Source organism: Hibiscus syriacus, unplaced genomic scaffold (assembly GCF_006381635.1).
Source record: "Hibiscus syriacus cultivar Baekdansim isolate YM2019G1 unplaced genomic scaffold, ASM638163v2 tig00110201_pilon, whole genome shotgun sequence".
NCBI classification, from domain to species: Eukaryota; Viridiplantae; Streptophyta; class Magnoliopsida; order Malvales; family Malvaceae; genus Hibiscus; species Hibiscus syriacus.
The window spans coordinates 2,180,022-2,199,250 of record NW_024062624.1 but is presented as its reverse complement, the minus strand read 5'-3'; the positions used below and the strand labels follow the sequence as shown (position 1 = coordinate 2,199,250).

Below are 19,229 nucleotides of genomic sequence, written 5' to 3'. Positions count from 1 at the left end.
GATTATTATTTGAAGTGGACTACTTTTCTAGTTAATTTTCTCGAAATCCCTAATTCTCCCAAATTTTTATTATTTCTCAAAGCAAGCCTAAATAATCTGTCCGATAAATTATAGTAGCAATAAAATTACTCATAACCCCAAAATATAATGAAAATAAATGAAACACAATAAAATAAACCAACAAATTATAGTATTCATCAGGATATTAAAAAATTAACACTGAAGGGAAAAAGAAAACGTTGTTCATTGATCATTGGAAAACAGTCGCATATTACAACCGTGGAAGTTTTTGTTAGGCTGAAGGGCCACTATAAAGAGTCGTTGATGCTAAGTAATGATTAACAAATTTTAACATCCTCAGGGGTTTGCTTCACAAACTTGGCACAAAGCCCTTGTAATTTGCATTCATCAAGAAAAATATTGAGACAAAGGCCCTGCCCACCCCTTTGACTGCCACGCAAAACTACAACCATCTCTTTGCAAAACTCCCAAACACTTACTGTAATGGCAGCCGACAAGCGAGCAGACATCTATTGAAACAATGACATTCAAGATTACCAAAAGATCAGTGGAAAATCAAGCTCAGATGGAAGGGAACTATTGTTCCAAAGCATCAAGTATTAGCTATGAAACGGAATCCTTACAAGACTTATCAAATTGTTATTCATTTCCAGGCATCAGAATATCAGGATTTCATTAGCAAATATGACTAGACCATAATATTTTACCTGCCTACAACTTGGTAACTGCGGTTTGCTTCTTCCGGATACCATAATTCAGGACACAGTCCTCCCATAGCAAATGGAGGAAATATACAGATTTTTCAACCATTTACCCTGGAAAACAGATAAAAGCAAGAATCATTAGCTTTAATGTGGATAAACCAACTGTTTATTACATTCTTCGTGAGTTCAACATTTAAGAATCATAAGAAAATGTATCTTATAAAAATGGTTCTACCAGCAAGCAATCTTGAAGCTCCACGACTTAGGCTAAAATTAGATTTACATCGAAGATTAAGATTAATGGACCACAACTTTCTTTATTTAAAATGTAAATACAATAGTATACAGCTTTGCATAGCTATTTTAGTTAATTTCTAAGCTATAGCATATAGGATACTTTTCAATAAATGGCATTGTCAAGTAAGGTTCACCAGGTTTCATAGTGTGAAAGATAATATAAAACAAAATCACCGACAGACCACTCTAACCCTTAGCTAGCGATACAGATAATGTCATAAACTATAAGAAAAATCATGCAAAATTACATTACCTTTACATGGATACTAGTAAAAGCAGATGTACGCAAAGTTTCTTGCATTATATCTTGTGATTTTCGCTTGGATGCACTAAGTATGAATGCAGCTTGGTCCTCTGTAGCAGCTGTGGATGTAATCCAATATCCTTTTTCCCATCTTCTGTGAATCCCCACTTGGATAAAGGAAATCAAGTTCAACAACCTAGTCAGCAAGAACAAAATGATGTAAGTGATTGCTGCAGTATCATATAATCAAGTAGTATTCAGATGGAATTAGGCAACCTGAGTAGGATAGCCAGCATTACGAGACATGACAATTCCCCATTTGCTTCCTGCAGTGATCATTGAGGTCACAGAGAAGCCTTCTTTCCACTTCTTATTAATCCATTTGAAAGGAAATACATCACTAACTTTGTAGGACTGTTGTGTGTAGGTTGTACCTATAGTAACAATAAGGAGAAAAACAACATTAGCATTACCAGCAATAAACTTCAAGACAACAATTTCCAGTAACTTGACACTTTATATACCAACTTAACTCCTATGAAGCAACCCGCCGTTTCTAGATGATTTATCTGGTGAACATATATTTAGTTGAAAAAAGTAATAAGGTAAACATGAAATTACCCTTTGACATTACAACCAGTGCACTGCCATTGCTCGCACCAGCAACTGCCGTAATGTAGTAATTCTTCTCCCACTGTTCCATAATCCACTCCTGATCACATAATCAGTACGAATAAACTTCTTGAGACTTCAGTAATTAGAATAATGAATTTAAAAAGCTGAAAGCTAACCTAAAAAAAGAACGAGAGCTTAGTTAGGTCTACCTTATGCAAAAAGATAGGAGATAACTCATAAACCTGAGATGTGAAACCTGTCCCTGCATCCATAACAATGGCCCACAAATTTAATGATGAAGCTACGCAGCTAATATACAAGCCGTCTTCTTTTCCCTTCTCCACGTGCTTCTGGAGTCTTGAATCCATAACATTGTAGTGATACCTGCAAATTGCATTGCAAGTCTTGATTATAAAAAGGAAGAGGAATGAAATACCAAAAATTGCAGGAGATATCACCAAATTCTGAAAAGAAGCAGCTATGGTTGACTTCATGACCTTCTTCCTTTTCCCTTCATCATTTTTTCAAATGGAGGGGGGTTAGATGGGATTCAGTTCTAAAGTCCTTTGATGCCAAGAAAATTTTCCACTTTAGATAGTGGGAACCTCTAGCATTGGTATCATGTTCTCACTTTGCCCTCATTCAAAGTGACCAAGGGTTACATTTCCACAAGGCCATTGTCCCATTCAAATTCTCAGTGAAGCATATGAAGCAGCCAAAACACACATGCACTTGAAGACACATAGTCGAATACAATCTTAAACAATATGCAATATTGTTGGTTTTGAAAAGAACTTTCACCTCTGTTTCATCAGATTTCTAGAACTATATATTGTGATCCACTGACAATCAGAAGAACCTAACCGGACTTTCTTCTTAAGCTGCTCACCATCTTCCAACTCAGCAAGTTCCCATCTGATGCATTGAGATTCATCAACAAATATTAAAGTTAAAAACACTGAACTTTTTTGGTTTAAGAGAATGTATTGACACAAGACAAAATCCCAGGTAACCCCACCTTAATAGCTCCATCAATTTGGATAGGAAGTATTGATGAATTGAAATCTAGGCTATTATGAAAAAGGGAAACAAGCTTTGAGTAATTCGGCTCTTCATCAAATTTCATATTTGTCACAATCTCAAAAAACTGTTGAAAAGGAGGAGGGCACAAGTAACAAAGCATCTCAGGAGATGTTGCCACCTTCTTACAAACAAGAAAACCCTTGTTCTCGCCCTGCAGTCCCATAATACAACAAAGCACGAGACAACAATGACAAAAGACAGCAATTAGGCTACAAAGTTCTAATTGCAAATACAAGGTGTAACAGTTGAAATGTACTTACAATGTAACCCTGCCAGGGAAGTTTTCCTGTAAGTAGAAATATTAGAGTATAAGCCAATGACTCAAGGTCATCCCTCTGACTCCCTGTCCTACCCAAATGAGCATGTACACTTGCATAATGTACAGTTCCCCTAAAACAAAAGGAAGAATAATAAACTCAAAATTGCAATCTAAACAATTAAGTTCTTGGATTCATTCCGTCTGAACTGAATTGGTATGTAACCTGAGAAAAAAAGCTAGCTACTTAATGAAGTCTATAAACATATATCTCTATATAAATAATAAATAGATAAACAAATAGGTCAGATTTGCAAAGAAACAGAAGTGGCTACCTAAACACATCAGGCTTTTGGTCATAGTCAACATGGCGTCCAGAAGCTGCCTCCTTCCACGTTGAAGCTGGAAATGTGAAGAGTCCATAATATAACTTCATCTTAGTGTCTATTTTACTTACATTTGCATTGTTTATTAAGTGTTTTACAGGACATTTATTAGATTTTTATTTATTTTACAATTTTTATTAGTATTTTAAATGTGTTGAAGTTTTAGTGATTTAATTGTGTTTTTTGGTTATTTTAATAAACTGATCCGATTGTTAATTGTAAGTATAATAATGAAGATTTGAGTACGTGGACTTATACATAAATGGTGTTAATCCAGAAGTTAACCCAATATGAGAGGAATTGGTACAATGCTTAAATTGTGGAAATATGCTCACTGAACTCGTACTAAATTTCTGCAACAAACATGTTGCATGGTTCTGGCTATAACTTGGACTCTGGACATCAAAAATTGTCTGTGAGGTACCGTTGGAACGCTTATCTCCGTTATCACGTCAAAGTAAGCCAAAACAAGTTTTAAAAAAATAAAAACCGGAAAGAGCTACAATCAGAACGAATTGCTTTGAGCCCAGAAGTTGTCCAATCTTCGTGCATGCGTTATTTCTCTTAAAATTCTTGTCCTTTAGGTCTAATATTTGAATATGCTTTAGTCAATAGAGTACTAATCTATTCATAACAAGACCATGAAAGCTGAAAATGACCAAAATGTTGTCCAAAAAATCTTACAACTAGAGACAACTGCAATGGTATCATGAATGACATGTTGGATTGAATTGACAATATCTACCAATCTAAAATGGCTTTTCAGGTGTCTTTTTTCTTCTAGAATCAACAAGTTAAGTAACATGTTTAAACCGCTCAACAGTACAAAAGTTATGGCAACAATTTTCGGCACATCAAAATTTCTCTAGTTCACCCAAGCCATTATGAATGGCCCTTGGTTTCAGCTTTGGAAGCAATCTTGTACTTTCAGTTCATTTTTTTTGTAATTAAATTTTGGATAAAAATCAAGATAACTTTTCTTCTTTTCTTTACTTAATGTTTTGTGTTGCTTTGTGTCTCTTAAGCTTGTTTCCTACATTTTTATGATGTGTTTTCAAGTTTATGTTGCTGAAGTGGATGGAAGAATCTCTCGGAACATACTAAGGTTAGTTTGAAAATTTCAACTTGGAACTAGAATATGTTAAAATTAGTATGCGTTAAATTCCTCTGGTTTATAATATATTTGTAAATTTAAGATCTTGATTCATAATAGATAATGAATGAAGCATACATGCTTGGTTATATTAATTTTTTTTTGTAGGCAAACAAATTGGCACAATAAATACTTGGAATTGTTTATGAATTGTGATGACACCAAATCCATATAACAACATATGCTATACTTTTACACTTTTGAACATTGTTTATTAGACTTTGGACTGCGGATATTGTTTACTTTACTTTAGTTGGACTATGGACATTGTTTATTGAACTTTAGACCTTGATTGTGAACATTGGGCATTGGACACTAGACTTTGATATTGTTTGGTGAACTTTGAACTTTGGATTTTAATTGCTAGACCTTTTTGTTGGACCCTGCTTCATGTGTGGACTTCAGTTGAGTACTAAAATGAGTAAAAATTAATCTAAATTTGTTACCAAGAGTGAATTCCCTAGACCTCATCATTTTCCATTTATGTCGTGTATTTTTTATTAGTTAATTATTCTATTTTCTAAATTGTGTAGTATATTTTCTTCTTATTTATAATCTTGTAATCTCTAAACAAACTTCATTGTGAATCGACGTAGGACTCCTGAGAATTTATTACTTGACAACAACCTACACTTGGATTAGCGGCTAAAAAGAGTCAGTCAAAAGGACCAAGAATTATAGGTCACTCCACAAAATAGGAAAGCAACTATACCCAAACCCAGATCAACTAGATATAGCTTCTTCTCATTTGAGGTCCCAGGCTGACCAAGCAAAAAGTTCTCCGGCTTAACATCTCCATGTACAAAACTGAAGTGGAGAAAAGAAATGTGAACAAAATACAATAAGTAAGATGGGATTTTAAAATGAAATGCAAATATTTCGAAGTACCCTTTGTGATGAAGCTGCTCTAGAATTGATATTGCTTCAACTGCTATACAAGCAACCATATCTTCAGTCAGCCTATAACAACAGCAGAAAGAACAAGATATAATAGCAACAATGAGTTATTTAAAAAACTAAAAGCATATAATGTTAAAAAAACTGATGATGATGTTAAAAGAATGAATGAGAACTTGAGAGACTAATGGAATCATACATCTGGTTGTTTAAGTTCCAAACATCCCATAAACTTGGACCTAGCATATACATGACCTATTCACAAGATACACAGAAACATTAATAGACTAATCTTGTTTGTCCCCTTTTGTCCAAAATAAAACAGTTAAATTTATTTACTAAAGAAACTCACAAGAATGCAGTAGCCTCCTAGTTGACCCTTGTAATGAACCAATGGACGTCCATAGCAACCGTTAAGAGAGCTGAATGAAAATTTTGTGACAGGAAAATATATTAGGTCACAAAATTTTAAGTTCAAATGACGGAAAGAATCAGATTTGACATACCTGTATACTTGCCACTCATAAGGAGGACCAGAACTACATCCCTTACCATTTCGAAGCTCAAACTTCAAAGCAACCTTCAAGGTAAAGCAGGATAACGAAATTAACGACAGAATCGACTTCCTATAAATTTTGTTCAGGTTCACTGGAGTAGGGAGTGAAAAAGAACCTCAAAGACATCAGCACCAGTGCATCCTATGCCACCAGAGATCCTTCTTCCAACATAAACTTGTCCAAAACCCCCTTTACCCAGCTTTCTATCTAACATGTACACAGGAGAGTTACCTAGTTGTACCTGCCAAAGGAGAAGCAGATTTCACATCAGTATAAATAATTTGAAAGGCTTGGGAAGTCAATTTGAAGATAAAAAAATATAGTTGAATTGTCAAATTTGACCATATACAACACTACTGGATCATGAATAACCAGAAAATACATCTTTTACTTGATAAGGGATAATGGGAATGATTGAAGTGATCGCTTTGACATGTCTGGTCATTTACCTCCAACAGCATCCTCACCCACATAACACGAGACACTTATCCACTATTTTACTTATCCACTATCTTACTTATCCACTATCTTTTACTAGTGCTTCCTTCTTCCTCGACAGCAACCAATCTTTCTTCAGGTTGCTCAACTAAGTGCCTCACTGGCAAGTTTATTCCAGCACAACCCCTGCCACCAGTTCCAGAGCCAACAGGGTTCGCATTGTCATCCTGATTCATTGCTCTGCGCCCTCTACCTCTACCTCTAGTAGCTGATCATAGATTCACATTATGCAAGGAAACAGCAGGCAAGCTTGAATTGGTTTGATTAAAATAAAGAGATTTAAAGACATAAAACTAAGAAGGTAATTACCACCACCACACAGAGCTGTGTAACTAAGCCAGCATTGGTCTCCTGATTGTCATTGATCCTCTTTGATCGTCGACCTCCACCTCTTAAATCTGGCGTCCTTTTTCCCCCCCAAAAAAAGGCTCCCATCAACCATTTTTCATGACAATTTATTTGGTCATCATAAAACTCTGGACTAAAATCTCCAAAGTTCCCAGCAAAACACACCCAGCCCACAAAAAGCAAGTGACATTTATTTAAAAAGATAAATGAACACGAAACAACAATCCCACAAATAAAGAATTCATTACATATACTAATAAAATGCAGTCCATTTCAATTTTCTTGCAACCTCAAAAGTTCTAGTCCAACAATCATACATCAGAGCTCAAATTATAAGTAACTACATGATACATGCACCACATACTAAGGATGATGAATTTACTATACCACTTGGCCCTATCACACGAGGCCGGACAAAACTTCTTAAAGACAAGCTTCAAATCGCAGTTCAAGCATTCATCCGTAAGGGTCTAATAGCAGCAGATTTGCAACAACTTTTTGAAGGGGATCCAATTGTTATCCGGTCGACATGTCTTCTGGAGATACAACCGTATATCTCTTATCTTTCCAACGGTTCTTGAATCGCATCAATCCGATATCGGGAACTCAAGATATGACCATTTTACTGAAGACGGTGCATGCAGGAAATCCTATACGGGATTAATACGTTATTTTGTAAATATTACGAATTTTCAATATTTATATTGATTATTTGTAATATAATTTAATATAGGATGATTAATTATCTTTTAGGATCAGAATTATTATTTTATTAGGGATTAAGGTTGGGTTAAAACAATATTTTTAGTTATTATTATTTTATTAGAAATTAGAGTTAAAACATGTTTAGTTTATTAATATTTTATTCTTTAGTTATTTAGGTCCTTTAGAATTCAGCCCCTATATAAAGGAGGCTTCATTCAACTTTATAAATAAGATTTATTTGATTAATAATACAATGAGAGTTCGTTTTTGCAAGTGCTGATTGCCTTGTGCCTTCGAAACTTCTTCTCCTGGAGTTCTTTCAAGTTCTTGTGAGGGAGATTAATCTTCACACTCCAATTTGCCTTTTCATCGCGACTAGGAGGGTTGGTTAGAGCCATTTATCGAGTTTGCCTTTTCATTGCGACTAGGAGGGTTCGATAGGACACTTATCCATCTATTTTTTCACAAATCCATCTGCACCATCAATCATCTTTACCGTCCACCTTCGTAAGGGAGATCTTTTGATTTCTTTATTATCTTATCTTATTTTATTTTTAATTTCTTTATCTTTTGTTTATTTTGTTATAATCTTATTGCCTTGAAGAAACCCTAAAGAATCCTAGTTACTGCCGCCACCTTCCCCTATTCATCCCCTTTGTTCTTAATTGAGTCTAGAGCTTTCTAGGTTTGATTCTTTAACAAGAGCAACGTTCATTAACCCGCCACCGCTTCCCTATCAATTGATATCAGATTTGGGCCGATTCTTGGAAAGAAGCAAGCAATCTTGTTTGTTCTTGCACACAACACCGTCAAGGTACCCTAACGGAGCTAGTTCAGAGAAGATTCATCGTTTCAGGTTATTTTTATTTAATTTTAATTTAGATTCAAATCCTTCTTGTTAGTTTGCTATTTTTTTCAAAAAAAAAAAAACCAAAATTTCAAAAAAAATTGCAAACGAATGTATTTAGGGCTGATTTTCTCCAGATATCATATTCGTCTTAAGTTTAATCTCCAGTCCAAATTTCATTTCGATCAGAGTTCATTAGATCCTTCAAATACATCATTCAAGTTTTATCGGCAGATTCGGTCTAGAATATTGTCGAATTTCTTGAAAATTCTACAGGAGGATTTTTGTGGTGAAAATTTCCAGATTGAAACTCTATATATTGGAGATCATTCACACAAAAAATCAGAATTTTTGGAGATCAAGAACAACTTCGAACAAAGCGATCAAGAAAAACATATTGTTTGAGGACTCACCGTTCAACAGAGTCTACTGGATACTACTGAAGGTATTTGATTCTGAAATTTTACAGGTGGTTTCTTGACGCATCGAAAGACATTCAAGAATTTTTACAGAATTTTTGGATACCGATAACTCCCTCAAAAACATTGCTCAAGTTGATCCAGTGATTTCTAGGTTTTCTGGTTTGGTCCTTTTTTTCTTTAACTCTTAGTGCTTTAGGTTCTTTTGTTTTTCCCTGTTATTGTTCTTTTGCATTATCTAACACATTATCTTCCTTGTGTTAGTAGGACTAAAGAGTTTGCATACTTCTTCCTTCTTTGCATTCTTGTTCTCTTGGAGTGTAACCTTTGTTTGGCCTCTTAGAGCTTTTAGATTTTTTCTTATCGCTTTTGCTAGTAATCAAACTCCGATACGAACTGTAAAAGACTACTTGGTAAAGTGAGTTTTAAAGAGTACAAGATCGGCTTACTTGCCTCTCGTTGTGTTACTTTCTTGGAGTGACTTGTGAGGTTTCTTGCTTTGTTAAATTTATTTTCTTTTATTTTTATTCTACTTTAAAATCTTCTTTTGAGTGTTATAATTGCAGGATGGGCGACAATAACAATGAGACACTTACGGCCATCTTAGCCGCACTTGAACGACTCACAACTCAATTTGATCAACTTAACAATGCCTTGAGAGAACGACAAGAACTACAACTGGATCTACCAAACCAGAATCCAAGGCCAAACAATGCTGAACTTTTGGCCCCCAGGCGAGCACAACCACGTTTTCAAACACCCGAACTCTTTGCAAAACCAAAGTTCACGATCCCGTCTTTTAAAGGAGACTACGATCCAGACAAGTACATCGATTGGGAAGGAAAAGTTGATCTCTTGTTCGCATACCATGACTGCCCCCAAGCTGAACAAGTTCCCCTCATCACCTTGGAATTCGAAGGATATGCTCACACTTGATGGATGCAAACAAGGAAAAAGATCGACAGCTACCAAATTCAACCAATCACTTCTTGGACCGAACTCAAACATGCCATGAGGAACCGATTCCTACCGACACATTATACACGAGAAGTTAAACAACGACTACACCGACTTCGACAAGGTAGAAGTTCCGTTGAAGATTACTACAAGGAGATGCAGTCCTTACTCAATAGGGCTAACATAACTGAAGAAGAAGAGGACACCATGTCAAGATTCGTCGTCGGCTTGAACTCAAACATCACTGATCTTCTTGACCTCCATGGGTACGAAAACCTCGAAGATACACTGAAGAAAGCAATGACAATCGAAGCACAAATACAAAAGAGATTCCAATTCAGAGAACATTACCAAGGTACTTCATTCTCTTACCAAGGTAATCCTTCAAATCCTTCCTCATATTCTACTCCATCTTCTCAAAAAAATCGAGAGATGACAAACTCGACAAAGAGAAACAACAACCAGCAAAGAATGAGACACTTCCAGCCCCTAAAGACGACACCCGAGCAAGAGACATCAAGTGTTTTAAATGCTTAGGAAGAGGCCATATCAGCCGCAATTGTCCAAACACGAGGACCTTAACCATACTAGGTGATGGATCTTACAATTCTGACTCCGATGATGACATCGCCGACATACCAGTACATGTCGAAGCCAAAGAAGATAGTGATGACTATGGAAGCGATGAGTACAATGGCACAATCTTGGTGATCCGTCATACATTAAACATCCAAGCATCCGACGAGTCTGACATACAACGTTCCAACATCTTCCACACACGCTGCCTAATCAAGGAACAACCATTCTCCATCATCATTGACAATGGTAGTTGTGTCAACGTCATTAGCTCCAACGTTGTTGAATCACTCAAACTTCCTTGCCAACGACATCCAAAACCTTATTGCTACAATGGCTTAATGAGAGTGCCGAGATGAAGGTGGTTAAACAATGCCTCGTTAATATCAATATGGGAAAGTATTTTGACGACGTATGGTGTGATGTAATTCCGATGCAAGCATCCCACATTCTCCTAGGACGACCTTGGCAATACGACAACGACGTCACATATTATGGTCGAAAGAACACTTACACAATTCCAATAAAAGGTAAACCGTTCTGACTTAACCCCCTACACCCCAAAGAGATTCTCATAGATCAACAACGAATTCTCAAGGAAACAGGGAATTTGAAACAAAAGGCAAAAGAGGTCACAACCGATAAAAGCCAAACAAATGACCCACGGGTGGTAAGTGAACCTCAATGTGAAAATAAAAGAGTGTCTCAAATCATTTATGCGAGTACAAAAGATATGAGAGAGACCCTTTTTCAAAATAGGCCGTGCATTCTAGTCTGTTTCAAGGACTCCATTTTATCAACTATCACTAACATCACAGATTTGCCTAGTGTGTTTTCTTCTCTATTACAGGAGTTTCAAGATGTCTTAAGCAACCCACCGGATGGTTTACCACCTACAAGAGGAATCGAACATCAAATCGACTTTATCCCTAGATCAACCATACCAAACCGCCCCGCTTACCGATGCAATCCTGAGGAAACGAAGGAATTAGAACGACAAATAGATTCATTATTACAAAAAGGACACATCCGTGAGAGTTTTAGTCCTTGTGCAGTTCCCGTCATTCTAGTTCCAAAAAAAGATGGCACATTCGAATGTGTGTAGATTGTCGACCTATCAATCAGATAACAATCAAGTGTAGGCATCCTATTCCACGCCTAGATGATATGTTGGATGAACTACATGGTGCAAGTATCTTCACCAAAATAGACTTGAAGTGTGGTTACCATCAAATTCGAATGAAAGAAGGAGACGAATGGAAAACAACATTCAAGACAAAGTTCGGCTTGTATGAATGGCTTGTTATGCCCTTTGGACTCACAAACGCTCCAAGCACCTTCATGAGATTAATGAATCACGTTCTTAAGGAGTTTATAGGTAAATTTGTTGTCGTTTACTTTGATGACATTCTTATATACTCATCTTCTCTTAATTCTCATGTCATTCATGTTCGAATGGTTCTCGAAGTTCTTCGACGAGAACATTTATATGCTAACATGGATAAGTGTGTGTTTTGCAGTGATAAGCTTATGTTTTTAGGCTTTATAGTTAGTGTACAGGGTATTCATGTAGATAAAGAGAAGGTCAAGGCAATTCAAGAATGGCCCACGCCTACTTCCATCACCGAGGTAAGATCTTTTCATGGTTTAGCAAGTTTCTACCGTCGCTTTGTCAAAGATTTCTCAACCATTGCTGTACCATTAACCGAGATCATCAAAAAGTCAGTTGAATTCAAATGGGGACCACTACAACAAAAAGCTTTTGAAATTCTTAAAGATAAGTTATGTTCTGCCCCTATTCTTCGTCTTCCCAATTTTTATAACACCTTTGAGCTAAAATGTGAAGCTTCAGACATAGGCATTGGTGCCGTCCTCATGCAAGAAAGATAACCTATCGCTTACTTTAGTGAAAAGTTAAAAGGTGCACAATTGAACTACTCTACCTACGACAAGGAACTTCTTGCACTCGTCCGAGCACTATAAGTGTGGCAACATTATCTTCTCCCTAAAGAATTTGTCATTCACACGGACCATGAATCACTCAAATGGTTAAATGGACAAGGTAAGTTAAACAAACGACATGCTCGATGGGTTGAGTTCATTGAATCTTTTCCTTACATCATCAAATACAAACAAGGGAAAGATAACATTGTAGCTGATGCATTATCTCGACGATACACACTTATCACTCGAATGCATGCTACTGTTCTGGGTTTTGCACATATCAAATAACTTTATCCTAACGATCCAGATTTTTCTGAGATTTATAAACAATGTGTAAAAGGTGCTTTTAACAAGTTTTATCATGTAGATGGCTTTATTTTTCGCATGAACAGGTTGTGTATACCACAAGGCTCTTTGCGAGAGTTCTTGGTTCACGAGTCACATGCCGGAGGACTTATGGGACACTTCGGTATTCACAAAACACTTGATATGGTCATGGAACACTTCTTTTGGCCGCATATGCGTAAAACAGTGGAAAAGATTTGTGCATCATGCATCACGTGTAAACAAGCAAAGTCAAAGGTAAATCCTAATGGTCTGTACACGCCTTTACCAATTTCTTCTTCTCCTTGGATCGATTTATCGATGGATTTTATACTTGGCTTACCCCACACTAAGAAAGGACGAGATAGTATTTTTGTGGTTGTGGACAGATTCTCAAAGATGGCACACTTCATTCCTTGCCATAAAACGGACGATGCCACACATATTGCTGATTTATTCTTTCGAGAAATAGTCCGCCTTCATGGCATTCCTCGCACCATTGTGTCCGATCGTGACACTAAGTTTATAAGCCACTTTTGGAAGGTATTGTGGGGTAAGATTGGCACAAAACTTCTCTATTCTACTTATTGTCATCCTCAAACCGATGGACAAACCGAAGTAATAAATCGGATTCTAAGATCTTTGCTAAGAACTGTGGTAGGTAAGAATACCCGTAATTGGGAAGAATGTTTACCTTTTGTTGAGTTTGCTTATAATCGATCCATTCACTCCACAACAGGTTATTCTCCATTCGAAATAGTTTATGGTTTTAACCCATTAACTACTTTGGATCTTATTCCCTTACCTTTAAATCAGGTTGTCAATTTAGATGGTGAAAAGAAGGCTGCCCTTGTCAAAGACATTCACGCCAAAGCCAAACTCAAGATGGAGAAAACCTACGAGGCAATCGCAAACCGAGTTAACAAGGGTCGACGACATGTCACCTTTGAACCAGGAGATTGGGTATGGGTTCACATGAGAAAAGAAAGGTTCCCGACACAAAGGAAATCCAAGCTAGACCCACGAGGCGATGGCCCATTCCAAGTCCTTGAACGAATCAATAACAACGCCTACCACATTGATCTTCCCGGTGAGTATAACGTGAGTGCATCCTTTAATGTTTCTGACTTATCTCCTTTTGATATTTCAGATTCGTGGACGAATCCTTTTAAGGAAGGGGGAGATGATACATGCACCACATGCCCTAAAGCTAAGGATTATTAATTTACTATACCACTTGGCCCTATCACACGAGGCCGGACAAAACTTCTTAAAGACAAGCTTCAAATCGCAGTTCAAGCATTCATCCGTAAGGGTCTAATAGCAGCATATTTGCAACAACTTTTTGAAGGGGATCCAGTTGTTATCCGGTCGACATGTCTTCTGTAGATACAACCGTCTATCTCTTATCTTTCCAACGATTCTTGAATCGCATCAATCCGATATCGGGAACTCAAGATATGACCATTTTACTGAAGACGGTGCATGCAGGAAATCTATACGGGATTAATACGTTATTTTGTAAATATTACGAATTTTCAATATTTATATTGATTATTTGTAATATAATTTAATATAGGATGATTAATTATATTTTAGGATCAGAATTATTATTTTATTAGGAATTAAGGTTGGGTTAAAACAATATTTTTAGTTATTATTATTTTATTAAGAATTAGAGTTAAAACATGTTTAGTTTATTAATATTTTATTCTTTAGTTATTTAGGACCTTTAGAATTCAACCCCTATATAAAGGAGGCTTCATTCAACTTTGTAAATAAGATTTCTTTGATTAATAATACAACGAGAGTTCGTTTTTGTAAGTGCTGATTGCCTTGTGCCTTCGAAGCTTATTCTCCTGGAGTTCTTTTAAGTTCTTGTGAGGGAGATTAATATTCACACTCCAATTTGCCTTTTCATCGCGACTAGGAGGGTTGGTTAGAGCCATTTATCGAGCTTGCCTTTTAATTGCGACTAGGAGGGTTCGATAGGACACTTATCCATCTATTTTTTCACAAATCCATCTGCACCATCAATCATCTTTACCGTCCATCTTCGTAAGAGAGATCTTTTGATTTCTTTATTATCTTATCTTATTTTATTTTCAATTTCTTTATCTTTTGTTTATTTTGTTCTAATCTTATTGCCTTGAAAAAACCCTAAAGAATCCTAGTTACTGCCGCCACCTTCCCTTATTCATCCCCTTTGTTCTTAATCGAGTCTAGAGCTTTCTAGGTTTGATTCTTTAACAAGAGCAACGTTCATTAACCCGCCACCGCTTCCCTATCACTACAGTTAAATTGCATGCTCAACGTCAAAAACTAAGCATAAACCACTATGTATTAAAAAATGCAATGCAATATCAGATTCAGCCCAGTTGCAAAGCCAGCACTCTGATCATCATTAGGAAAAACAGAAATTGCCACTGATTTTTCATATAGGATAGAACCCAAATCCCTCAAGCTGAATCCAAATCAATTTCAAACACAAAAATATCACCCACAACCCCGGGATGTTAGATTTACTGTAAAACTTTTCTGTTAATCAATACAAATGTTCTGTATTTTTTATTTCACAAGCCTGTATTTATCATTTTTACAACCTCCATACTAGAAGAATCTATTTGTTATGCCAGTTCACCTATGCAGTTATAACCATTTTAATAACTTGGCTAATATTTGTTTTATTGGTTAACATTCTCCCTACTTTCTACGGCTTCAACATCACCTCCATAGACATGCATCCTTTCGTGAAACATAGAAAAATAAGCTCTTGACAAGGGTTTGGTTAAACCATATGCACATTGATGTGAGGCAGGAACATAATTAACTGCAACATCACCAGCAGCAACCTTTTCCCGAATGAAATGTAAATCCAACTCAACATGTTTCGAACGTGAGTGAAACACTGGGTTTGCGCTCATGGCAATAGCACTAGTATTGTCGCTCCAAATGACAGGCTGACTAGAGCACACTATACCCATATCTTTGAGCAAAGCTGTAAGCCACACAACATCAGTAACAGCTTCTGCAATCCCACGATACTCGTCTTCAGTGGTGGACCTTGAGACTGAGTGTTGTCGTTTAGACGACCAAGATACCAGATTTCCGCCAAGGAACACACAAAATCCAGAAATGAAATTACGATCATCAATGTTGCCTGCCCAGTCAGCATCGACAAATGCTTCAAGTTGAATTCCAGTGTTATTTTTATGGAATATTAATCCATAATCCAAAGTGCCACCGAGATAACGAAGAATACGCTTCACGGCTATCCAATGTTGTTCACACGGGGCATGCATATATTGAGCCACGCGATTTACACTAAACGCAATGTCCGGACGTGTATGATTGAGATATAATAGAGCCATCACGACACTTCTATACATTTGAGCATCTGGTAATAGACTTCCACCATTCTTACTTAATTTTGGTGATAAAACCATTGGTGTTGGCACCGGATGAGCACCACGCATTCCAGCTTTGTCAAGCAACTCAAGAATGAACTTCTTTTGTCGTAGAACTAACTTCTGATCATTTCGTGTAACTTCCAATCCCAAAAAGAAATTCAATTCCCCTAAATCTTTTAGAGAGAATTCATTACCTAATAGCATCACCACTTGTGCAACATCCTCATCATCATGACCCGTGATGATAATGTCATCAACGTATATAAGAACATATACCATCTTGTCACCAAGTCGATGAATAAATAATGAGGCATCAGCCTGAGTACCATTGAAACCAATTCGAATTAAGAAGGTTCGTAACTTTGCATACCAGCTGCGAGGAGCCTGTTTGAGACCATACAACGCTTTCTCCAACTTGCGTACCAATTGAGAGCCATCGACTGTAGATTTTTCAAATCCCGGTGGTTGCATCATGTACACTTCTTCATTGAGTTCCCCATTGAGAAAAGCGTTGTTGACGTCGACTTGTCGTAACTTCCACCCATGCATCACGGCTAATGATAAAACTACCTTAACTGTGGACGGTTTGATGACAGGACTAAAGGTGTCGTGGAAGTCCTGACCAGGAACTTGAGCAAAGCCTTTTGCTACAAGTCTGGCTTTATGTCGTGCAACTGACCCATCAGCATTCTTTTTAATTCGGAACAACCATTTACATCCGATAGCCGTCCGACCATGAGGTAACGAAACTAATCGCCAAGTGCCATTTTGAACCAGCGCATTGTATTCAGTCATAACAGCCTCCTTCCGTATGGGTGAGAGCAAAGCTTGTTGAATTGACACTGGTTCATCGCCATCGATCATAGAATTTACAGAGAAAGCTTTCGGTTTAAAAGTGCCAACTTTACTCCTGGTAACCATAGGATGGATATTGGACATGGAAGGAAGAGGTCCATATACTGTACCCATAGCAGCAGCTTCAGATGGAACAAAAGTTGATGACCCTTGAAGTGAATTACTAGAACTAGCTTCTGAATTTTCAGTCGCATGTATTGTTTGTAAGTCATCAGACGAGTGAGTTTGAATAACTGAATTTGTGGGCATCATATTCGCTTGTCCCATGTTATCATATGCATTTACAACCGGGAGAGAAGATACTGAAGTTCCACTTGAACCAGAACCAGGATTGTCGTGCAACGTAGCTGGAGCAAGAACACGATTTAGTTGTTGAGTGCCTGGAACCTGAACAATCTTGGTGTATGGAATCAAGGACATCTTAGTGGAAGCAGGAATCGACTCTATAACCTGTCCTGCAAAAGGAAAAGTGCCCTCGTCAAACTTAACGTGTCGAGAAATAAATATTCGTCCATCTGGTGCCATGCATAAATAACCCTCGTGTTGCACGCTATAACCCAAAAAAGTGCAAGCCTGTGACCAGAAAGCAAGCTTGTGTGACTGAAACGGCCGAAGATATGGGAAACAACGACATCCAAAGACACGTAGGTGTTCATAACTCAGATTTTTACCAAATAACTTGCTGAACGGAGTCGAGCCGTGTAGAACTTTTGTAGGCAATCTGTTGATCAAATAAACTACCGTAACAACAGCATATGACCAATACTTTAGTGGTAATGAGGCCTGAGCAAGAAGCATAAGAGCCATTTCAACAATGTGACGATGTTTACGCTCAACAATTCCATTTTGTTGATACGTGTGAGGGCAAGTGAGTCGATGACGTATCCCGAGTTCTTGAAGAGCTTTAGTGAAAGGACGGAACTCTCCACCCCAATCACTCTGAACTTCCTTTATTTCCTTATTAAACTGTACACGAATTAATCGTTGGAACAGTTTGAAGGCATACAAAGCTTGAGACTTCTCTTTTAACAGATAAACCCAATTATACCTGGTACATGCACCAACACACGACATATAGTATCGATATCCATTGGACACAACATGAGGAGGCCCCCATAGATCCACAAATATTAAGTGAAATGGCTCGGTATAAGTATTAACAGATGGAGAAAAAGGTAGAGAATGACTTTTTCCAGAGTGACAAGCAACGCAAACAAATTCATCATTAACCAAAGTTGTATCAACATTACATTTTCTACACACTTTGAGTAATGTATCCCGAGAAGGATGTCCTAATCGGTTGTGCCATAAGCAAAAATCAACAACCCCACGAGCTACATTACACTCGGCATGATCATTATTCCTTAGCAAGATAGATTCAAACTCATAGAGACCATCTTTCTCACATCCTTCAAGTAGCACCGCTCTTGTAGCTTCATCCCGAACTACACATCTATGAGCATGAAATTCAAGAAATATGTTGTTATCTTTGGCAAGCTTAGAAACCGATATTAAGTTCTTCGATATATGAGGAACATGAAGTAAATTATTTAACGTTAAAGAACGATCACGGCCATATAAACAAGAATGACCAATGCTGGAAATAGATAAGTCGTTACCATTACCAACCACAAGCTTACCATGTCCGGTATACTCCTCTCGACCAACGACATTATCTGCATCCGACGTCACATGATGGGTGACACTTGAGTCGACAATCCATTTCCCAGATGATCGAGCAACACCACAACTACCCATATTGGACTTAGGAGCACATTCAGCCGCATCTACTGTAGCATTGGCATCCCACACTCCTTGACAGCCACATGCAAGTGATGAGGAAAAAACACAAGAATGAGCAGCTGGATTGACAGCCGAAGAAGAGCCCCCCGCAGAGACCCCTTGAAAATTTTGGTCGAACCTATACCAGCAACGGTTCACTAAGTGACCAATTTTCCCACAAAGTTGACATTGAATCCGAGGCTTACCACGACCTCGACCACCCTGGCAATAAGCAGAAAAACTAGGAGACGATCCAGTTGAAGGAACAACCCCATTCATCGGCACGTCAGAAACCTGAAGGTTCGTAAGATTTGCGCTTATCGCCAAGCTATCAGCCTCCTCAAAACCCTT

General features: G+C 37.5%; 1 pseudogene; it reads right to left on the bottom strand.

Annotated features, from left to right (window-relative positions):
- Positions 1–271: 271 nt before the first annotated feature.
- On the bottom strand, positions 272–18,820 carry LOC120218843 (annotated as a pseudogene).
- Positions 18,821–19,229: the final 409 nt, after the last annotated feature.